The sequence below is a fragment of the Micropterus dolomieu genome, linkage group LG16, assembly GCF_021292245.1.
Source record: "Micropterus dolomieu isolate WLL.071019.BEF.003 ecotype Adirondacks linkage group LG16, ASM2129224v1, whole genome shotgun sequence".
Taxonomy (NCBI): Eukaryota; Metazoa; Chordata; class Actinopteri; order Centrarchiformes; family Centrarchidae; genus Micropterus; species Micropterus dolomieu.
Genome location: NC_060165.1, coordinates 8,718,657 through 8,739,559, shown reverse-complemented (window position 1 = coordinate 8,739,559; position 20,903 = coordinate 8,718,657). Strand labels below are relative to the sequence as shown.

Genomic DNA, 20,903 nt, shown 5'->3' with positions numbered 1-20,903 from the left:
CTCCCTTCAGCACAGCATAGACTGTGAACATGTGAGCCTTGAATTGTCCCAATTGTTGATGACACATGTACACAATACCATAAAAAGGTACCTCAAGTAATCAAGGCTGAACTTAAATTGAGGTAGAAATATTTTTTTAAACAATGACAGACTTGGCAAGATATGGTACAAAACTGAATTAGTGGACACATAAGATGCATGAAATGCGAGAAACTGAGCAATTGTACACAGTAAACTGAACAGATCTACCTTGTCTGCCCAACGGGTGGGAAACATGATAAAGAAATCTTTCTGGTCTTGTAGTTGAAATTACTAAGCATTTCTTTTAAAGTTTTTGCCAGTCAACACCACTTCACACTGCCATTTTCTGCCTTCATTTTTATACATAAAGAAAAACAACTTCCTTCCTTAAAAGTTGGCCAAACTAAATAATAGATGACATTTGATTTAAACACATAATTCAGCAGTATCATAATTTGTTGTATTGTGGTTTCATGTGGCTCACATCAACTGCTTTCATGTCATGTCATCTGCTTACTCTGTCTGCTTAATAGTCTGATGCTGCTTGGAAGAAATTTCATGTCCAAAAGGACTTAATATGTCACAGATAAACAGAGTTAACATGGACAATACAAAGATAACTTATATAGAGAGCATTGTTCATGATTCACTAAGCCTTTTGTTCGTCAGCGCTTTCCACGTCTCCATGGAGAGAAAAGCAGCTGTGTCAAAAGGTATGATAAACCCACAAGTGCCTTCAGTATCCTGTATTGGCGGTTTGGTTGTGCGCAAGACAGAGTTCCCATTGCTCCTCGCTGTGTCAATGGCACTCAGAAAAGCAGCCTACAGTGATAGCACTCTGCACTCCTTTTCATGCTCGCTGCCATGCCACAGGGGGAAAAGACAATCAGTTCCCACAGCATTGAATTCAGCTGTGAATTAAGCGACATGAGGTATTCCAGTTCAACTAGCTACATCATGCCTGAAAATATCAGTGCATCAGTCAGCCTTTTCTGTGCCATAAATCGACACTGCTTTTGATTGTAAATCCAAGCAGTCACACCTGTGCTTTATCTATAAAATAAAATGTATGAAGGCTGAATTCTTAACTTTGATACAATATTATTCTGTCTTCCGACATTGGTAATATCCCACTAGACACTAGAGCATTACAGCAATTATAAAAGATATGTAGGAAGTAGAAGAGTGGAAGTCATGCAACAGGAGAACGTTGTAGAGGTCTTAGCAACCAAGTTACATTGGCTTATAAGGCACTAATGTCACGAGGGGACCTTCTCTTCTATATCACAAATTATGATCTAACAGTTTTCCTACTAATTAAACAGCAGCGTACATTACGGATTTAAGATTTTAAACACTTCATCTGTGTCTCAAGGATTAATTTATATTTTTAAAGTATCTGTAACCTCCCTGCAAGGTTTTGTAGTAGCACTAGCTAATGTATTTTTCTGGCACATGCATGTATCTTTCACATACATGCATTTTCACTAGGAGTGTATCTCTCCCTCTCAAGAAATTCGGTATCTACACAGCCCATGATCCGATACAGTACACTGCAAGTCAAAGCCAGCTCTATGTGCTTCACTTTAGCCCCACAATTAGTATCTGATATTATTTTTCAATAAAAAATAAAATCAGCTATTTCCTCAAATTTTTAAATACTGAATCAGGAATCCTCGAGACCGAGAATCTCAATTAGTCTGTGTCATCCTTCTGAATTTGTTTTTTTCATTAACAATGAATGGGCATGTTCCTTTAAATAAAAAAGTACATTGCTACAGTAACCTGGAGGAATTACACATTACATCCTTAGCATTAGCAGCTAACTTCTGTGTTACTTGCCTTGCTTTGACAATACTCTGTACAAGACTGCAATGTTTAAGGATTTTTATTACATTCCACCTCAACACGATCTGTACTCATTAATACTACTATTTATCATTACAATCCTGTCATATAGCACACTAAAATACAGTAGATTTCCCATACTTATTTTTACATTTAATTTTAGATTATATACTTCTTTCTTTACGTTCTTAGGTTTCACACAATCTTATCTAACATGGAAACTGCCCAGTATAACCACAGACTTCTTGTTGGTGACCCCCAAGCAGTTCTACTGAAGCAGTCTCTGGGTTAAGTGCTATGTTCAAGGGTAAGGTAATTTTTGGTTATCAAGTCACACAATTACAGTAATCTTTTATTCCCTCTAACCCTCAAATTATTGTCCCCCAGTTTTGGCCATTCCTGGTGTCAGGTCTGTTGTCAGCCAGCTCTCAGTAAGTAGGTCTGATAATGTCTGCTGCAGATAACAACGGAGGGATTCCCTGAGCTTGTGTCTCTCATGCCGTCCCAGTCCATTAGCCAGCCATACTGCCTGTGTGGCTGACAAATGACTGAATTAGATCTGAGTGTCATCCGAAGGGGGAAAAATATATTTTCTGTTTCCTTCTAGATCCTTGACACATGCTCTCTTCCTCTGTTGTATCGGAGTTGCTCTCTCTCCCTGTGATGTTTCTCTGTCTGTGAAGTCTATTTCTTTCTTACATCTTTCCCTCTCCTGCTATTTCTCATCCAAGCATTTCCTCATTTCATGACACCAGACCATTGCACTTTTCTTCGCTATTTGTGGGTGCTACTCCGGTTATTCTTGTTCTAATTTAGTGTAGACTTGTTTTTAGTGTGATGTTGAGCTCATGATGAGATACTACCTGGGCCTACTTTGCTACGGACAGTCTGGATACATTTATGTTTTAAGTAGTAGTTATTTTACTTTTCTGATCCTCATTCTATTCATAACATGCAGAAAATCTCAAAGACATTATCTGCTGATGCCAAAGCTAGCAGAATGTTATTATGAGATTTTACCATTTTAAAGCTTCACAAGGTTGCTATCTACTTTACATTTGTTTGATTTATAATTAAATGCAGAAACTGTAAATTCACTTTCATCTGCTAATTGTAGCTTGTTAAATATGCAGCAGTTAAATAATGAAAAGTGTTGTTTTTCTAAGTTGATGAAGAACTCTACCATTCATATTATGTTTCTTAACATCAATTGCTTCAATTGTTGGTGAAATGAAAATTTCGGTCCAATTCCTTCAAAAATGACAGATGATCAAATAGACCTGAAGATTACCTGAAACCTACAAAGACTGGACAAACTGTGTTTAATCACCAACAGAGCTATGGAGTTAAAGAGTGAGTCAAACTTCAGGTGAATTATGGCACTGCACAAGCTCATTTTGGCCTTAGCATACATTTTTATCATTTGTCTAGCAGCACGTTGCATCTTTAAAGGAATGTATGTGATCCCACAGATTTATACTGGCTGTCTGGCATTATAAAACGTTTAAATTCACGATCTGGCAAAAAAAAAAAAAACGAATGTAGTCACAGCCTGTGGAAATATTATATTTAATTGTTGGTTTCCACCCAGACATTTTATCATTCTGGGCACACATAGACACCTGTGGGATCACAGAGAAATAGTCTTTGCAAGATGCAATCCACTGCTGGCTCACAGGTTTCCACTAAAGTGTGCTTAGGGAGCGCTATGGGTTCAAATCACGGAGTAATGAGTGCCAACTCTGCATCACAAGTGCACATTGCAGTGTGTTGTTTGCTCTTCATTTTAGGCATGTTTGGTTTTATTATTTAAAGTATGGAATTTCAGTCAGGTGATAGCAGGTGGCCCGTACATTGAGGGAGTTTAATACTAAGCAAACTCCATTTGCTGATGAAAGCCACTGCATGTGGTTGAAATTTTCAAAACATTCCTAATAAGTGCCCTTGAACTTTTTTTTTGGTCTAACTGCATTTTCTTCTAACGATTAAAATAAATCTTAAGAATGACGACTTCAAATGACCCAGACTGGAACACACTCAATCCAGTTTGGTCAGATTAGTTATCACAAACAAATCAAAAATCATTTCAACAGTCATGATGTGTGGTAAGGTGTTTAATGCTTCTCTTTTACTATAGATAATGATAATCACAAAGCCACCTCTCCTATCTAAACTCTTAGTGGTCCCTCTCTGTATATCCCAAACTTTTAATTATATTTGATGAGCTGCCATAAAAATCCAAATTTCCACAGTGTCTGCAGGCCCTTTATTATTGCTCTGTTACAGGAGACCTTGCATTGCATGTAGACTACAAACATCCCCCTCCAAGGACCAGCATGGCCGCTCTCAACATCTCTCCATTTTTCTGTCTTTCCTACTGCTCTTCCTTCCCTCAAATTCCTTTTCCTCTCTATACCTCTTTGAGTATTTCTCCTGGTATTTGTACCCGCTCATGCTATCAAATCCTCTCATCTTCTGTATCTTTCTCCCTCTCTCTCTGTCAGCCCAGAAGCAAATACGGTTCATTACATTTTTAATGTTGTTTGTAATTGCTTGGCACTCACAACATGTCAAGCGCAAACCATGTTTCACAGCGTTCGTTTACGTTTGCCGTGCTGGGATCTCAATCAGCTCTCTGAACAGGTTTTTCTATTCAGCATTTCGTATCACTTGAGTTGAAGGAGCTCTTAATGTGAGATGTTGGATTTCAGCTAGCGATTACTCCGTTCTGAGGAAAAGATCATTTTATTTGTGAACCCATTTTGTCTGTTTTTGTCATGCAATGTTGGATGTCATGCTTTATGTACAGTCGAGGCATGCAAAGAACATTTTATGCTCCTAGAAGTATTTATAAGCATTTCCTGACTGACAGTGTAGCAGTTTTATAGCCTCTGTATCGATTACTTCTTCCTCTGCCAACAAGTCATCCCATATTATCTCAATATTACTTTGCCTTGGAGACATTATTGTAAACAAATGAATAAAGGGAGGAATGTTTTTGGGGGGGAACCGATTGTCTTTTCCCCCTGTGGCATAGCAGCGACCATGAAAAGGAGTGCAGAGTGCTATCACTGTAGGCTGCTTTTCTGAGTGTCATTGACACATGTTTTTGTATGTATGCGTTTATGAGCTAATTTGAGACCTGTTTTTATTCTGGTCCACACTGTGCTGCGAATTTGCAGAAGTGGAAAATATTGGCGAGTCTTTGTGAGATCCAGTTACCCTTTCACTTGAAAAATAGTTACCACAAAATTTTGTGGCTCTTTTAAATTAGGACAATTTGTCCAGGTTTACATATTAGATCCCAACTCCCAATATGTTGCACTGAAAAGCCAACTCGCCCTCGTAAAGAAACGAGAGAATAGGTACATCGTTGATGTCTTCAAAACGACCTATGAGTGTTTTGATTGACTCCCAAAACAACATAAGAGCGTTCTGTTCCCCATTGCATAGGGTTAGGGTAAAGAGGTTTGGGGGCTGTCAATGCCTTTAAAAGTAACATAGCTAGTGCTAACGGTCACGTTAGCAAAAAAAGCTAAAGCTAGATAGCTAAGGCTACATGAAAACACTACAAGACGCAAAAAACACTAAAAGTATTGCTTATACTAATTACAAAAAGACATAACAGATATAGATGTTGCCTTTACTTTGCACACGGCCGTAAGAGGTCATAACGTAAAATTTGGTTACTTTAAGCCCTTCAACTATCGACCCATGTTGTCGTTTTCTTGGTAAGGACGAGCTGGAAAAGCACCTGTGCCATACTTAAATCAACTTAATCAAGCACACATTAAATCTAATCTAATTTGATTAATCTGTACAAAAAAAAAAAAAAGACTTGTGTTTTTATGGGGAGTTGTTCTAGACTATCTGGGCAGATTTGTTTTTCTTTTGTCAGAGTCAGACTAGCTGCTCAGACTAGCCTAAAGAAAATTTCCACCTAAAAGTTTGAACCAAGGTTTGCGTTTGTTACATTGTGTACATTTCATCCAGTTAGTTTTGGTTTCACATTGCAATTATGCAAGCGCACTAAAGCACTATACACGACATACTTACGTCATGTCGTCATCACCGACATGAGCTGCGTCTTCCTATGCTTGCAATTAATTGATTAGTAGACAGGCATCAGTGTGTTGTCAGTCCAGCAGGTAGCCTTCTCCACCACTTTGAATGAATGGAAAAATGAATGATTAATTTCGCTGCCACTATAATAATAGTTATAATGAATAATTTCTCTCATCTGTTATCATGGCTCATTCTGTTTTGCTGTTATATTCTTTTACCAGTAGCCTGCCAGAACATCCTGTAATTGGTACAAAAGTCTGAACCATTCAAAAAAAAAAAAAACAAACGCTAGAAATGAACCAACCCATTGTTCAGTTGGATCAGGACTGAGAATACTTCTTTTCACTGGACCAAGGATTGGCTGTTTTGTTTGGGTGGTGGTCAAGGGGAGGTTTCACACCAGTAATTTTGTTTCATACAAACTTGGTTCAGGAGTCCAGATCAAACTAGTTAGGTGTTAAAGGGCCCTAAAATTCTGAATGACCAAAAAGTTTGCAACAAAATGGTTAAATGTTTAATAGCAGCTTTCAAAAAAAAAATGAAGAAAAACAAAAAGATTCCTGTATGAAACTACTGTCAAAACAATAAAAATTCCACCCGTCTCTCCAATCTACCAACCTGCCCAGGCCGAGCACCTCAGCAAAGCAAAGCTCCGCCTACCTGTCAAAACACAAAGCTGCTCAGTAAGCCCACAAGATTTAATACAGGAGCAGGGCTCCCGCTTCTTTGTAGTGGGCAAAATCTTTCCTCTCACTTCAAGAAGTACCTTGAAATACCAGCCCCAAACAAACAGATGAGATCCAGACAGAGAAGGATGACAATTTAAGCAAAGCACAAGTGGAACAGAAACAAAAGAGCAACATATATCAGTAAAACACAAAAGATTTAACAAGAAAGACTGAAATTAACTGAAAGTCAAAGCCAGTAAAGAGGGAGGTCAGAAGAAAAAATAAAAGACAGAAATGTAAACACAAGAATACACACACCTTGCCTGCGCACTGACTGCATTATGTAGAAGCTTACCGTATAAATATTGAAATGAATACGCAGGGATGAGAGGAATCATGAAGAGGAAAGACAAAAAGAAAAGGAAAAAGATAATTAAAAAGAGAATGGAAAAAGAACACATAAGCAAGGGATGTGTTGAAATGCAAATGATTAGCAGTTTGTGTTTGTAATTACAGTTTTTCCTAATATCCCTTCCATGCATATTTAAAGTGCAAACAAACAAGTCAAATCTAATTTATTTTTCCTTTCTCAACAGGACCTTTGGCATAGATAATTGTCAAACCTACAGTTAACATCTTTTATTCTACAAATAGAGACCTACTTCTCTCAGTGACAGTTACTTTTCCTATTGACGCATGTCTTCAAACCTCAAAGCGGCAAAGGTCTGGCTCACACACATTTGATTTAATCTGTACATCAACCAAAAACAACAAGTTGCAGTTTTAAGAGGGGTAAGAGTAATGATGTCCTGGAGTCCTGTAATCAATATTTTCCCAAGTTCCCAAATACTGTGCAAATAAGTGCTATTGATCCCTCTTTTCTAACTCTTGTTAACAAAGCAAATAAGAGAATTTTCAAAAATGTCATGATCCCTTTAACCAAATAGTTGAGGAGTTTGAGAGACAGCAAGTCATTTCATCATATAAACCACCTATAATCTTTCATCTGTCATTCTGCACCGCACAATTTCAAGAAAATGTCGTGCTAAAGTGGGAATTTGCAGGATTTAGGTTGTAAAGTGAGTGGTCACTCAGACCTGGAGGTCTTTTCTCTACATCTTGTCTGGATTCAAATAATGTCCTTTTTTTTTGTCGGATTTGAACATCATGAAGTGTAGCATTAGGTTGTGCTTTTACAATAAGTCAAGCAAATCCATGACTAAGACCCAAAAACATATAACATTAAAAAACTAAACTGAAACAAGTACATTTTCTGTACTGTCGATGATGTGAAAAATCAGGATTCTCAGCAGTTACTGTATATGAACTGCAGCTATGGACACAAGCATAGGTCGATTACCTAGCTACAAACTTTGTGCAGGACGCACCCATGCAATTAGAAGTGCTCACATTAGGAGAAAAATGTATTCAGACATCCCTGGCCTCTTCCAAACCCTCCTTTTCTCAAGTGTACGAGCACAGGTCATGTCCCTTCCACTGCATTACACATGCACACGTCCTCAATATAACACTGAAACACACGGCCCGATGGGAGTGTGGACGCTAGTGCAGGGGATAATCTGGTAGAATCGTCTATTTACAGTGCTCATTCATGTAAAACAACACTCACGGTTTGGCAGGAGAGTTTCATATTATGTTTAAAATTATTCATTTCGCTTCCCTCCTCTTTCTCAAGAAGATATACACATTTTTCACATATGTGATGGGCTTTCTTGTTCAGTCACAATGCTGTAATATTCTACACTCCACACTGTGTGTCTGCCAATCACCTTGGAGAGCCTCTGACCTGCTCTGGAGTTGGAGCTCATATAACCAGCTTACTAACAGGGAGATAATAACAGCGAAGCACAAAGCCTATCTTCTGTGTTAGTGCACCTTTGTGTGTGAGTTGCTTAGTGACTAAGAGACAGAGAAAGGAGAGGGAGATTGGAAGGTGGGGTCATGAGGCCTTTAATATCCGTTTAAGTATCGTGAAAATGAAAATTGTTCAAAGCACTCAAAGAACCTACCACAGTGCATCCCTCACCGTTTTTCAGCACTGGCAGTGACTAACACTTGGAATACCAGTCATCCCGCCCGCCTCGCAGCCAAATAGAATTCCAGCCTTCAGAGTCAGTCGCTTGATGATCACTGACATTGAGAGAGCCCTGCTCAGTGACCCCTGCGACCCAGAGCCTTAAATCTCCAAATGAGAAACAGAAGAGAGAAAAAAAAAAAAAGAGGAGGAGCAGTTTATGATGTCGCACTTCAGTGAGCACCGGAGAAGAGAAAAATAAGTATCAATTTTACGAGGGGCTCTAAATCAGGATGGGTTTGCAGAGACGACTTTATCGTTCAATCTGGCCGCCTGCTCTGGAGGTGTTAGCGAGGTTAGACAAGCGAGCGACGAGCACGCCCGCCTCGCCATAACAATAATCATCTAGCTAAGCCCGCAGCTCACGACCTGTAAATTGATTAAGGAGAGGATGGTGACAGAAAAATTCTCCGAGGTTCACCGAGGCGCTGCGCGATGAATTTACAGGCCTTCATTAGATGGACTGTCTGTGCGAGCGTGCTGAATTCGGAGTAGAGATGATGAGAGGGTGTGAGGGGGGTAATGTGAAAACTCCAAACTCATTGGCGGCGTTTATACGAGCTGTCTACCATGAAGAGAAGGGCCACGGCCTGCTTTGTCCCGAGATGAATAAAAAAATAAAAAAAATCATCTTCTCTGTCTGTTTCATTACGGAGAATCATTTCTCCCAAATCAGAGCAGATAAATCATTTAGAGAAAATGGAGGGTGTGTGTGTGTGTGTGGAGCTCCCTCATGTGAATGTGTTACAAGTGCTGTGTGTATATCTGCCTTTGTGTCTGTCCACCCGTGTTTGTAGGTGCGTAACAGCACCCTTGTTTGTGCGTATGTCTGTTTGTGTGACTGTCAACTTGAGAGTCAACAGAAGGTATGAAGACGCAGATGTAACGGGGTGCGAGGGGGGTAATCGTGCCCGAGGAAGCACGATTAAGACACTGAATCAGACTACGTGTTCAAACATCACAGCAGAATCATGCAACTTTAACTTCTTCCAACCCGTTGACACAACACGTTAGACATGACTCCATCCAACATTAATCAGCCCCTCCAGGAAACTCCAGGATGCTGCAACGGAGGACTTGTTTATGCAAGATAGACTTGCAATTTTGGCCCATCTTTTACAGCATAAGTCGTCATTGCAAGAATGAGTCAGACTGTTAAGTTTTTTTTAAATCAATACAGTTACAACACAAGACAGAAGATCACAGCCATATACTTCACAATATTTAACATTACTTAAACATCACACTTTGGTGGCAAAAACAGAAGCCTTGTCATTTTCATTGTAGTTTTGCATGATTTTTGCTAAAGCATCAAAAAAAAAGCGTACTACATAATTTCATCTTCTCGCAATACGTCCTTCCTCAATACTCACATGCACAATAAAGTTAAGGTACAAAATGTTAACTGATCATCAGTTTCAAAATCGTTTAAACTTTGGTGCTAATGCTTAGTTGTATCTCTGGTATAAGGACAAAGGGTCCAACTAGGCAATATCTGGAACTGTAATACCAAACCACAAGTGTAATTTTACTACAACTTTGTAAATACGGTAAACACTTTAAGTGCTAAATATGGTAAATACTTCAAGCATTTACATACATTTCTTGTATGATAATGCACTTATCCCCAAAAAAGTAGTAGAAGACACAGAAGGAAATAGCAGGAAAGGACAAAGGGTTTTTACCAAGTGAAAGGACTTAAAAGCAATGTACCAATCAAAGTATTTGACTGACTTTGTGGATTGCATAAAAAATTATGTCAACAAGATTGCCATGAAATTTGATACATACATTCATGTTCATCAGAGGATGAATCCTATTGACTCTGGTGATCCCCTGACTTATGTTTGCATCGTCTTCGTAGTCATGCTAAGCTGGCGTTAGCATTTAGCTCAAAGCAAAGCCGTGCTAGCTCTGCTGTAAACTCTTAGGCTTGTTTGATTTCATAAGCTATATCAACCACTGCAACTGACCAAACTGTAGCAGGTACATCAGACCTCTAACCTACTGTAGTACATAATATACTTAGTCTGCTAAAGAAAATAACAGTGCAGGACAGGTGATACAGACTGTTTTGGACTAGCTTGTATAGTGGAGACTAAAGTGGAGGCCAATGTGTTGAGCCAGAGATGGGGTTGCCTTTGTTACTGGCACCAGACCTAGTGGAAATCTGGACCGGCAGCGAGGGTTATATAGGCTACGAAGCACTATATAGCCAAAATATAAACACTTTCTTTGGATTCATAGAAACAGAACCAAAGTTAGCGCCTCAATCAGACCAGAGCACATTTATTTTTGCATACAATTATTCCCCATCACATTATCTCTCTAAAGTGCATGTTAAATTAATGCCAAAACATTTCAAATGATGATAACTAATATAAAACATTCTACCAGAGGAAAAATAAGGACACGTGAATTTAACATATATTGCACATAAACAAAAATTGGCTTAAAGAGGTCATTTATGTTTTTCCCCTTTCCTTTATTGTGATATATATCTTTTTTTAATGGTTTTGCAAAGGAAAAAAAACACCGCAAAGGGAGTTACCATCTCCCACAGTAAACACTGTTCCTGAAATGCCTGAAAACAGCTCAACTGTAGTCCAGCCTTTACTTCCGTAACCCATCTGCGTCAATATGGACCACGTGTCATAATGCTCACCTAGTGGCTAGTGTGGCATGCCCTCAAAAACACTGGTGGAGAAACACACTGAGCTACAGTACACACAGTGACAAGATATCCACCTGCTACCTCCCTTCACCCCCACCCTACTTACCGAACGTTGGCTACCCTTCAGGCAGTCAATGGACATAAAGTTGTTACTGTGATATAGAGACAGTGCACAGTTAAAAGCCTTACGTATGAAAGATCAATTTGTTATAAATTAATAACTTACCACTCTGAAACTCTTGCTCCAGACTAGGTTGCCAGGCTGGTTCAGGAACATACACAGCTGAACTGAAGCCTTGATTACCTGCTTATCAGGACCTGCCCTACTCTGCTTCTGATTGGCTAGTAGTCCTTAACTAGGTACTGGCATGTGCAACTCCAAACAAAGATCAAATAGAAGTGAGATGCCTCACTCCGCTGAAGCTGAGCGGTGTTTTTTGAAAATTAAATCTTGTAAACCTATTCTGGTACAAGTCCTAAATAAAATTATGAACCTGAAAATGAGCACAACTTTACTCGAAATTGCTTGCTACACATCTCAAAATCATGTTAAAGCACGATTAATACTACATTCACATTTCATCCAGTTTCAAGCTAAAGATAGAACATCGAGTTTTGCAGTAAAAGTGGATTGATAGAGAGAACCAAAATTAGTGCTTCATTCAAGCTAGAGCTTGTTTGTTTCTGAGTAGTGTTGTGTCATTCAAAGAACGTTTCGTTCATAAGACCTAATCGTGTGTATGACTCGGGAGGAACGGGTTGTCTCAGTGAGCGATTCGTTCATTTTCACACATGCGTGACTCTTACGTTCATTCGTCACACGTCAGCTGCATGGGCTCCGTCAGCACAGGAAACAGAATTGATTAGTTCACGACTCTCAACTGTGGGTCTGTTTGAGTCGTTCATTTGTCACATGACAGCTCAGCTACAGGGCTGTGGTAAGCAGGCTGCACAGGAAACAGAATTGATTAGTTCACGACTCTCAACTGTGGGTCTCTAGGTCTGAGTCGTTCATTTGTCACGTGACAGCTACTGTGGAGCAGGAATGAACTACTCGTTCACCGCTCACATGGGTCCTCCTCAGTCTTTCGTTCACTCGGCAGGGTGAGTGACTGCCAGCGCCGGAGAATGAGAGGCAGGTCGGCTGTCAGGTAACAGTCACTGGACTGATATTATATAGCTATTTTGTTAATTATGTGACATTTTATAAAGCATAACGTTATTACAGCGCAGTGATGTTGTGCTAAGTTACAGTTTTAACACAGCCGCACCGTAACTTTAGTCCTGCTAGTGTTTCACATTACAGCTAACAACTCATGAGAGTTGTTCTGGTTCCTCTCCAAATCAAACAGACCCGGTCATTAAAACATTAAAACACAGCCACGTAGCAACTTTAGCATTAGCCCTGTAAACTGCTAACAGCTGATCCAGGTCCGCCAGAGAACGCAACGTAACTTTTACTTTTTATTTACTAACAGAGCTGTGCTGTTGTTTCACATCTCGTGACTGGTGAACAACCTGGCAGTGTTTGAGCGATGTGCTCATGTGTGTTTCTCAGAATCCAGACCTGATGTGGCCCATTCTGCGTCCAGAACTGCCAAACTGCTGCTTTATATGTGTTTATTTCTCTGTTCCTCTGTCTGTGCTGGAGTTCTTTAAGAACTTGGTGGCTTGATCCAGATTATTATTAAATTGGTTGAATTTTAATAAGAGTGTGTTTATTCATATAGTGTATCAAGCTTATTACTTCAGTATATTTACTGCAAATCTGATTAATTATTAATTAATTAATATTTTACTCATGGATAGGGACGTTAGGCTACTGTATGAATGAGCACTTTAGAGATAATGATAGTAATTATATACATAAGCCTTTATATGGCTGGTCTGGTTGTATACTCGGGAAAGATTGTGAAAATGGAAGGATTTAGCCAGAGTAGTGGTTATTACATATTGACAGCATATTTCTGTGGTTTTTACATGGTTTTGAATTTGGTTGTGGGCCCAGGGGGGTTTATATAATGATGATATAGAGTAATCAAGAGGTAAATTTGTGCATTATACTTTGTCAAATAAAGCAAGCCAGGCAGCCTTCTGTGTTTGAGAATGGCACTGTTTTTTTAATCGCCCACTAGAGGACTGCAGCGCCGCAATAACCAGCCTAGTTTGAAATGAACGAAATGACTCAAAAAAAGATTAGTTCATTTTAATAAACGAGATTTGAATGAACGAGTCTGTCAAAAGACTCGAACTTGCCATCACTATTTCTGAGCTGCTGCATGAGCTGAGCTTGTAGCTTCAGTCGCCCAACTGGATCCACAGCAGCACCATAGCACCATCTACTGACAAGCAAGTATATTATCTGATGGAAAGACTGATATAAATTCATGTTGAAAAAAACTAAGCATATAAGGTTTTCAACCTACCTTGGTGACTGAATGGAGATGAACGAAGGTTCAATCAGAACGCGACGTCATTTCCTCACATCATTCATTCATTGCTTTCATATGTTTTTGCTTCTTTTCGCACTCTCAGTTTGAAGTCTAATACAGTGTGTCTATCCTTTCAACTCAGCCAAGAACGCCTTTCTCTGCACACATAGTAGCCAATCACTAGTTAGTAACGGCTCATTAATCTGATTAGCTGCACCTGTAGCACATTGCCTCTTGCTCCAGACACTGGAGCCATCATCCAGACACATCATTTTATATTTACAAGCTACGTTTGTGAGCAAATATGCTAAGATCATTAAGTGATCATATTCCACTCTCTTAAGAATTCTCCTTTCCTCTTTCATTAACAACTCTAATTCCATACATATTAACTACTCTCTTTCAGCACACAGCCCTTTAAAGCTGTGTTAACTGAGGCCATGGATGAAATTTCAAAAACAAAAGTCGTGACACTTTTTAAAACCATCTCCAGAGGCTACCTTACCTGCAGGCAGTAAACTGAAAATCCCTAATTTAATCTTCTACCTACAGACATGTTTTCTTTGATTCCCAGGCCTCCCTGCACACCAAAAGACACTTTTTTTGTTTGAAAAGAAAAAAGGGAACAACAGGCATTGCCTTGTTTCTACGGGTTTCTCTCTCTCTTTTTTTTTATATCCCTGGGGATGTCGTGTTGCACTGTTACAGTTGATTCCTAGTGACACCGAGCCACAGGAACAAAAGAAGCCAGGAGGGTGGCTGAAGAGGAGCGTGATACCATTTTTCATAAGGAATAGTTCACTCCAAATTCATGCATACAGTAGATCTAGACCCAGATCAGTGGAATTTCCCAGACAATTTATGAGACCATCTTCAAGCACAGCCACTTCACCCTTGTAGTCCCACATCCGCCTCCTCCAACAGTATTGAAATTGTCTTTTTACAAACATCTAGCTAAGCCCACACATTTTAATAGACTGCCAAAAATTATATCAAAATGCATGTCAGATTTCTCCAAACAGCTTGTGCAGCATACTCCAACTGTTCCATACCCAGGGTGCAGTAGTCTGACTTATTACACTGCACAAGTTGGTTTGAAAAATTAGCATATGGCATTTAATGCAGTGAAAAAACTGGTCCCTGATAACTTCATTAGCTTGGGGAACTGGCTGTGATAAAACTACAGGGAATAACTCACGTGTTGATGATCTTACAACTTGGAAGTGACATCAGGCCACATACTGTATAGTGGTGGAAGAAGTAGTAAGATCCTTTACTAAAGTAAGTAAAAGCAGCAATACTACAATGTTAAACTACTACATTTCAAGTCCTACATTCATAATATTACTTATGTATTACAAACACATTAGCAGCATAAATATCCAGTGTTAGAGTGCTATACAGTGGAACGGCTCCTGTCACAGTGTTATATTACATTATTGGATTATTATTATTACCATTATTAAATGTATTACCATCTGAGCAGCATTTTATTGTTTTAGCTGGTCACGGTGGAGCTAATTTTAGGTTTAAGCAACAAAACCACCTATGGATAAGGTGAGAGAAAGATCATGTTTACGGTTAAATGTTGATAAACACTTCTACAGCCACTTTTAGATCAGCGTAATAGCATGGAACCAACTGGATATAAAAAAACAAAAGAAAAAAAATGTATGTGCATAGACCTTCCTCACAGTGGACAGTTGGACTTTTCACAGCAGTAAAAGCACAGGTGGAACTTTCATCATCATTGATAACTGTTCTCCACGTTGATGTGTCTGCAAGCAGCGCCTAAATAAGTGGAAATACTAGAAATTAAACAATAAAAGGTTTCTTTTTCTTTCTTTTTTTACGCAGGGCTGAATTGGACTGACTTGGAGAAATGGGCAGGGATGTGGCATATGTCAATATGTGATTAAAGTGCATTGATAAAGGGAACTTTAATTACATACTCCCAGGTCTGAATATCTGATTAAGTGATTGCCCAATAAGAGCATTTTTCTTCATACCTTCTTCCTTTCTCTCATCACACACACAAATTCTCCCTTTTGTGTGCATCCATCTCTTTCGCACTTTTCCCCCCCCTAACTTCCCACTCGTTGACACCCTATTCTTTCCTTTTGAGGAGCTGTTATCCAATTAAGCATTTCTTGTCATCTATTTGTCTTTCTTTGAGGTGTGTTTCTTTTCTTCAATCTCACCTGCACTATAAGTACTTGTATTTTCCTGCGTTATCCGTTCTACATGTGGAAAAGAAAAGCTCCCACCGGCACATGCCCCTCTTCCCACCCTTTGCGCCACATGGACCAATGAAAGTGGAGAAAACCAAAGCGATCCAGAGCAGCCGGGCATCTCCTCCTCTTAAGGACTGTGTTAACCTTTCCACACATAGTCAGTATATAATAGGTAGTGTGTGCAGCACACTGACATTTGTCTTGGATAAGGTGCACGGGTCTTCCTGCTAAATGCCACCAGTAATGAAGCAACTCTCTGTCTGTGCTTGTGCTTTCTCTAATCTGCAGTTAATGTCTCTCATATTAATAAAGTGTGTGTGTGCTTATACCTTATGTGTGTGAGAAGACTGCAGAACAGTGTCTGTGCTGAAGAGGATAGGGTGCATATATTAATGTGGGTCATCAAAGTGAGTTTACATACTGCGAGTGGCAGTAAAAGTATATTAATGTCAATGTTGGAATTTGTGTTGTACTTCCACAGCAGATAGTAAGGTGACATATTACAACAACATTAAAAACCACATTCCCAGATGTTTCATTTCTTTCATCAGATTCAAACACCACTCCTCTTCACTATCCTCACTCACTATCTCTTAACTACTCTCAATCTGCATGCACCTCTGCTTTTAGGTCTGTTTCATCTTCAACGCTCCCCTTTGCCATACCATAAGGGGGTGAATCGATTTGGTTCTCAGCCCTTGCCTCCGCATTTCAACCCACTGGATATCACTGGATCATTATTGATCCTGCAAAGCTCTGAATGGTCATGTGCTGAGACACTTATCAAGCCAGTTTGCGTCAGCTGGTTGTAAATGTAAATGCTCCGTATTTGTATAGCGCCTTTCTAGTCTTTTCGACCACTCAAAGCGCTTTTACACTACCCCCTGGTTGGGTGAATGGTTGAGTGAGAAGGGGATAGAAGAGATGTAAAGTCATCATCATTGGGATCAAGCTAAGACTAAAAATAGTGATGTTACCCAGTATGACAGTGATTTTCAAATAAGGCAACCTGCAAGACACATATTAGAACACAACTGAATTGAACTAACACCATAACTTCCTGTAGAACAAAAATTTTAGGAAAGATGTCGAGACTAATTGATTCTTTTGAACCAACTTCATCTGTCGCAACCTGGCTCAAGGTTGGACAAAGGAGGGGAGGATACACATGAGTTGTAATTAAAAATACATTTACAGCAAAAATAAACATGTTTACAACTTGGTACAAAAATAGTTTGGAGCTAACTTTCCCCTTCATGACAACTGTGCATGGGGTGAATTTATATTTAACTAACCCATTTGAATTATTTTAAGGCTTAAAGTTATGCATACGTTATGCATAATTAAGAGTGCGTTCACTTTGAGTGACAGGTGGGTGTCCTCTCAAGTGGCTAGCCATTAGGTGATTCTGCAACCAGGTTTCCTTCAGCTCACCTCAGCTCCACCTTTTTGGATTAGCCAAGATGGCGCCCACATTGAGCTACTGAAGAAGTCCTTTGGATGAGGGACGAAACGTCTTCCAGTATCTTCAACCAAGTCCAGTTGCCCTTGATTTTAACCTTCGTTGGATAACTATGACCTGGATGACTGAGAATCTTCATAGACATTGAGCTTCATGTTGCCCCCCTGGCCTGGTTGGTGTCAGGGAGTGTGTGTGTCCTTAAATTCTGTATGCAGAAACAATGAGGCAGAAACTTTAGTTTGCGTTCAGCTCGACTGCAGTATTTATTCTGCTTCAACAAAAAAGGAATTAACGTTCGACTCGCTGTAGTAAGAAAACAAAATGCTTGTTGTAGCATCAGGTATTTCACAGTACTTTCAAATATGTAAGACATCACCATATCTTCAGAAAATACTAAAGTAATGATAACATATAGCACAGCTAACTAAACAATATAAATGTCTGTACTTTTCATTGTGCTTCAGTTGACGTGAATTACATATTAACCAGTAGAACAACAAAAAACGAACTTGTACTCATTTGGATCTTTTAACTAACATTTTCCTAAGTTCACACTTTATCACGTTGCACCTCAAACACTAATGTACAAGCTTACAGTGAGTAACTAATACATTTCCCACTCATTGCAGTACTACTCTTCTGTCACACATTCAGAAATTACTGTATTTCCATCACTTTTCAAGTTGAGTACAATGCTTACATACACAGGGAAACCGTTTAACATAATGTGTTATACACACACATTAGCACTGAATGTATTTTCAGATCAGTTAACAACACAAAACTAGACCATTAGCGTTTCCATTGTATTGTGGGTTACTCATTAGCAAAAGGTCCGCTAGCCTAGCATGGCAGTGTATAGCTAAACATCACTATTTCACACATTACGGCAAAACTATTCAACTCTAATCATTGCACGTTCTCACTAAGGATTCAAAACACACTTATCCCTTATACTGGGGTACATGCATGCAAATTTGAGGAACATTAACCCACCTGTATGCAGAAACAATGAGGCAGAAACTTTAGCTTGCGTTCAGCTCGACTGCAGTACTTATTCTGCAGCGCTTGCCTCTTACGGGTTTAAAGTTCCTCCCACGCGCTATGCGCCACCTAGTGACCTCTTTAAGTATTGCCCCACCAAAGTACAATACAATGAAATTGGCCTTTTAGTAACTATTTATTACACAATATCATGAAAAAAATTATATGGGTGTCTTTTTTTTTTAACACATTGTTTATTTTAGCAATAAATGGTAGTATAATGAACTGAACTAATTAAATTACTTTTTATCTCTTATGCCTAACTGTGAACACATTCTTTAACCCTTTACATTCACAACGGCTCTTCAGAAATGGGTGATGTCACAGACACCTAAAGTTGTCACACATCATTTCGTAGTCATCAGATGAACTGCATCTTGAGGCACTCCTGCATTGCCTGCACCATTCAGCCGTGGTAGCAGCCACTTGGGATCACCATAAACTGAATGCATTTTTTATGATTCCAGCTGTGCTAAGTATGCAGAACAACTCAGGAGGTTGGAAGGTTTCAGCGCTGAATCAAAGGAATGTGATTCTGGGTAATTCTGAAATGGTAATCACTTACACAGCTTGACATGAAACAGGAAAAAAATTATAATTTAACATAGATAAGAATTTTTATATTCAGAGGAAAATCCTTTTTTTGGAAGGATAAAAACATGTCTAGTTCCTCAAAATGTAAAACCTATTGAGGACATTGCTTTAAGTGAATAGGTGTTATATGTGACATTATATAGATAAATGTTGTCTCACATGTTTGTGACCAGCAAACTGGGGACCCACAAAAGAACAGCAAGAAAGTGTGGTGAAGGTCTTTTCATTATCAACCACCCTCTCCTCTCACTGTCCTGCTCCCTGGTTGTTTCAAAGTTCCATCGACCAGCCAGAGTAAAGGAGAGAAGAGGACCCTGCGGGCCTGACCACGCACCGCAGACACTAAATAGGTCAATGCTGCTTCATACAAGGAGGATCTGCCGCAGAACTACTCCATGAAAGCAAAAGATGTTGTTCATAATTACAGTACAAAGGCATAACCTAACCTAGAAATTTAGTGACGGTATAGTAAAGAACCTTGAATTTAAGCGGTAAACAGCATACTGTACAATGAGCCACAAACAGAAGCTCTCTGTCATTGAGAGACCTTCTGTTTATCATACACAACCTTCAGCTAGGCAGGCAGAACTGAAAATATATATTCAAATAAAAGTGAAATAGCACCTAGTTAATACTTTCCATTTCAATATATTTAATGTGTGCAGGCCAGTGCAATATAATTAAAAAACAGCACTTGTTGATAAAACATTTTTTATTGTTATTATTATTTTATTATTTATAAAGTAAAGCAGGAAGGCAAATCAGGATAGCCTAGGCAATTGAGATATGAACAATTTCCAACTCTCCATCTCTGCCTCTCTACCCCTTTCTTCCTCATCTACTCTTCTCTTTCTCCATTTCCCTATCTGTCCCAGAGTGGACGATTTAAATGATATTGCTCATGAAAAAAAGTCTTTGTCTTCCGCATCTTCTCTGTTGCGCTTCCACTGGGAACAACATTTTAAAAATCCAATGAAATAAATAAGATAACTATTCAACATAAACAGTAGCAATACAAAGTTCTCATCCTTACATGTTGGCAAAATGTGTTTGTAAAGGCAAAAACAGTTCTCCGTAGGATGTTTCTTTTTAAATCAGATCACTAGATGAACTATTTTACATTTGAACATATTAATAGTGACAAAATGAAAATCCCATCACGTCCATGTTTTATAAGAAATAAACCCTAAATTGGGATAATATGTCCATAACATTCTAAGTTTATCTCTTTTCAAACAAAAGGTAATTTGTGTTTTTAATGTAAAAAGTACTCCTGCAGAACAATGTCCCGTGAATGCTGCAAAATGCTCCCAAACATTGCAAGGGCAAAACAACCCCCTGTAGAGCGTCGAATAACTTTTTTTTGTACCTTCAGCAGAAGCAGTCTTGCTCTCCTGCTTGTGAAAATGAGCCCAGCACAACTGAACGATCTCTCACAAGCTGCAGACGCTGCTAGTGCAGTGTTTGTCTTGAAGGAGAGCGCAGGAAAGGAATGTAGAAGTCTTCTTCAGTAGCAGAGCTGGAATCCAAGGTGACTTCACTTTCTACCACCGCAGTGAGACTTCTGATCTAGCCCATACCTGTAAAACAGTCAAGAACATATTTACTATACTATCTACTAAAACAGGAACTTTATGTCTTCTAACTCATTCTCAAGGGTGTTCTCATCCTCATCCTCATCCTCATCCTCATCATTCATCTCTAACTCAGGTTCTGAGATTTCTGTGTGCTCCCGAAACATCCTAAAAGCTTTAAGGATGTAACCA

At 39.1% G+C, this 20,903-nt stretch overlaps 1 long non-coding RNA gene across 1 annotated transcript in view; it reads right to left on the bottom strand.

Moving 5' to 3' along the window:
- LOC123984979 overlaps positions 1-17,743 on the bottom strand; it is a 39,708-nt gene extending 21,965 nt beyond the window's left edge. Inside the window, exons 1-2 of the long non-coding RNA XR_006828568.1 lie at positions 17,472-17,743; positions 5,926-6,033 (exon numbers count right to left, since the gene is read on the bottom strand). This is a non-coding gene — a long non-coding RNA (uncharacterized LOC123984979). The remainder of the gene's footprint in view (positions 1-5,925; positions 6,034-17,471) is intronic.
- Between the last annotated feature and the right edge of the window lie 3,160 nt (positions 17,744-20,903).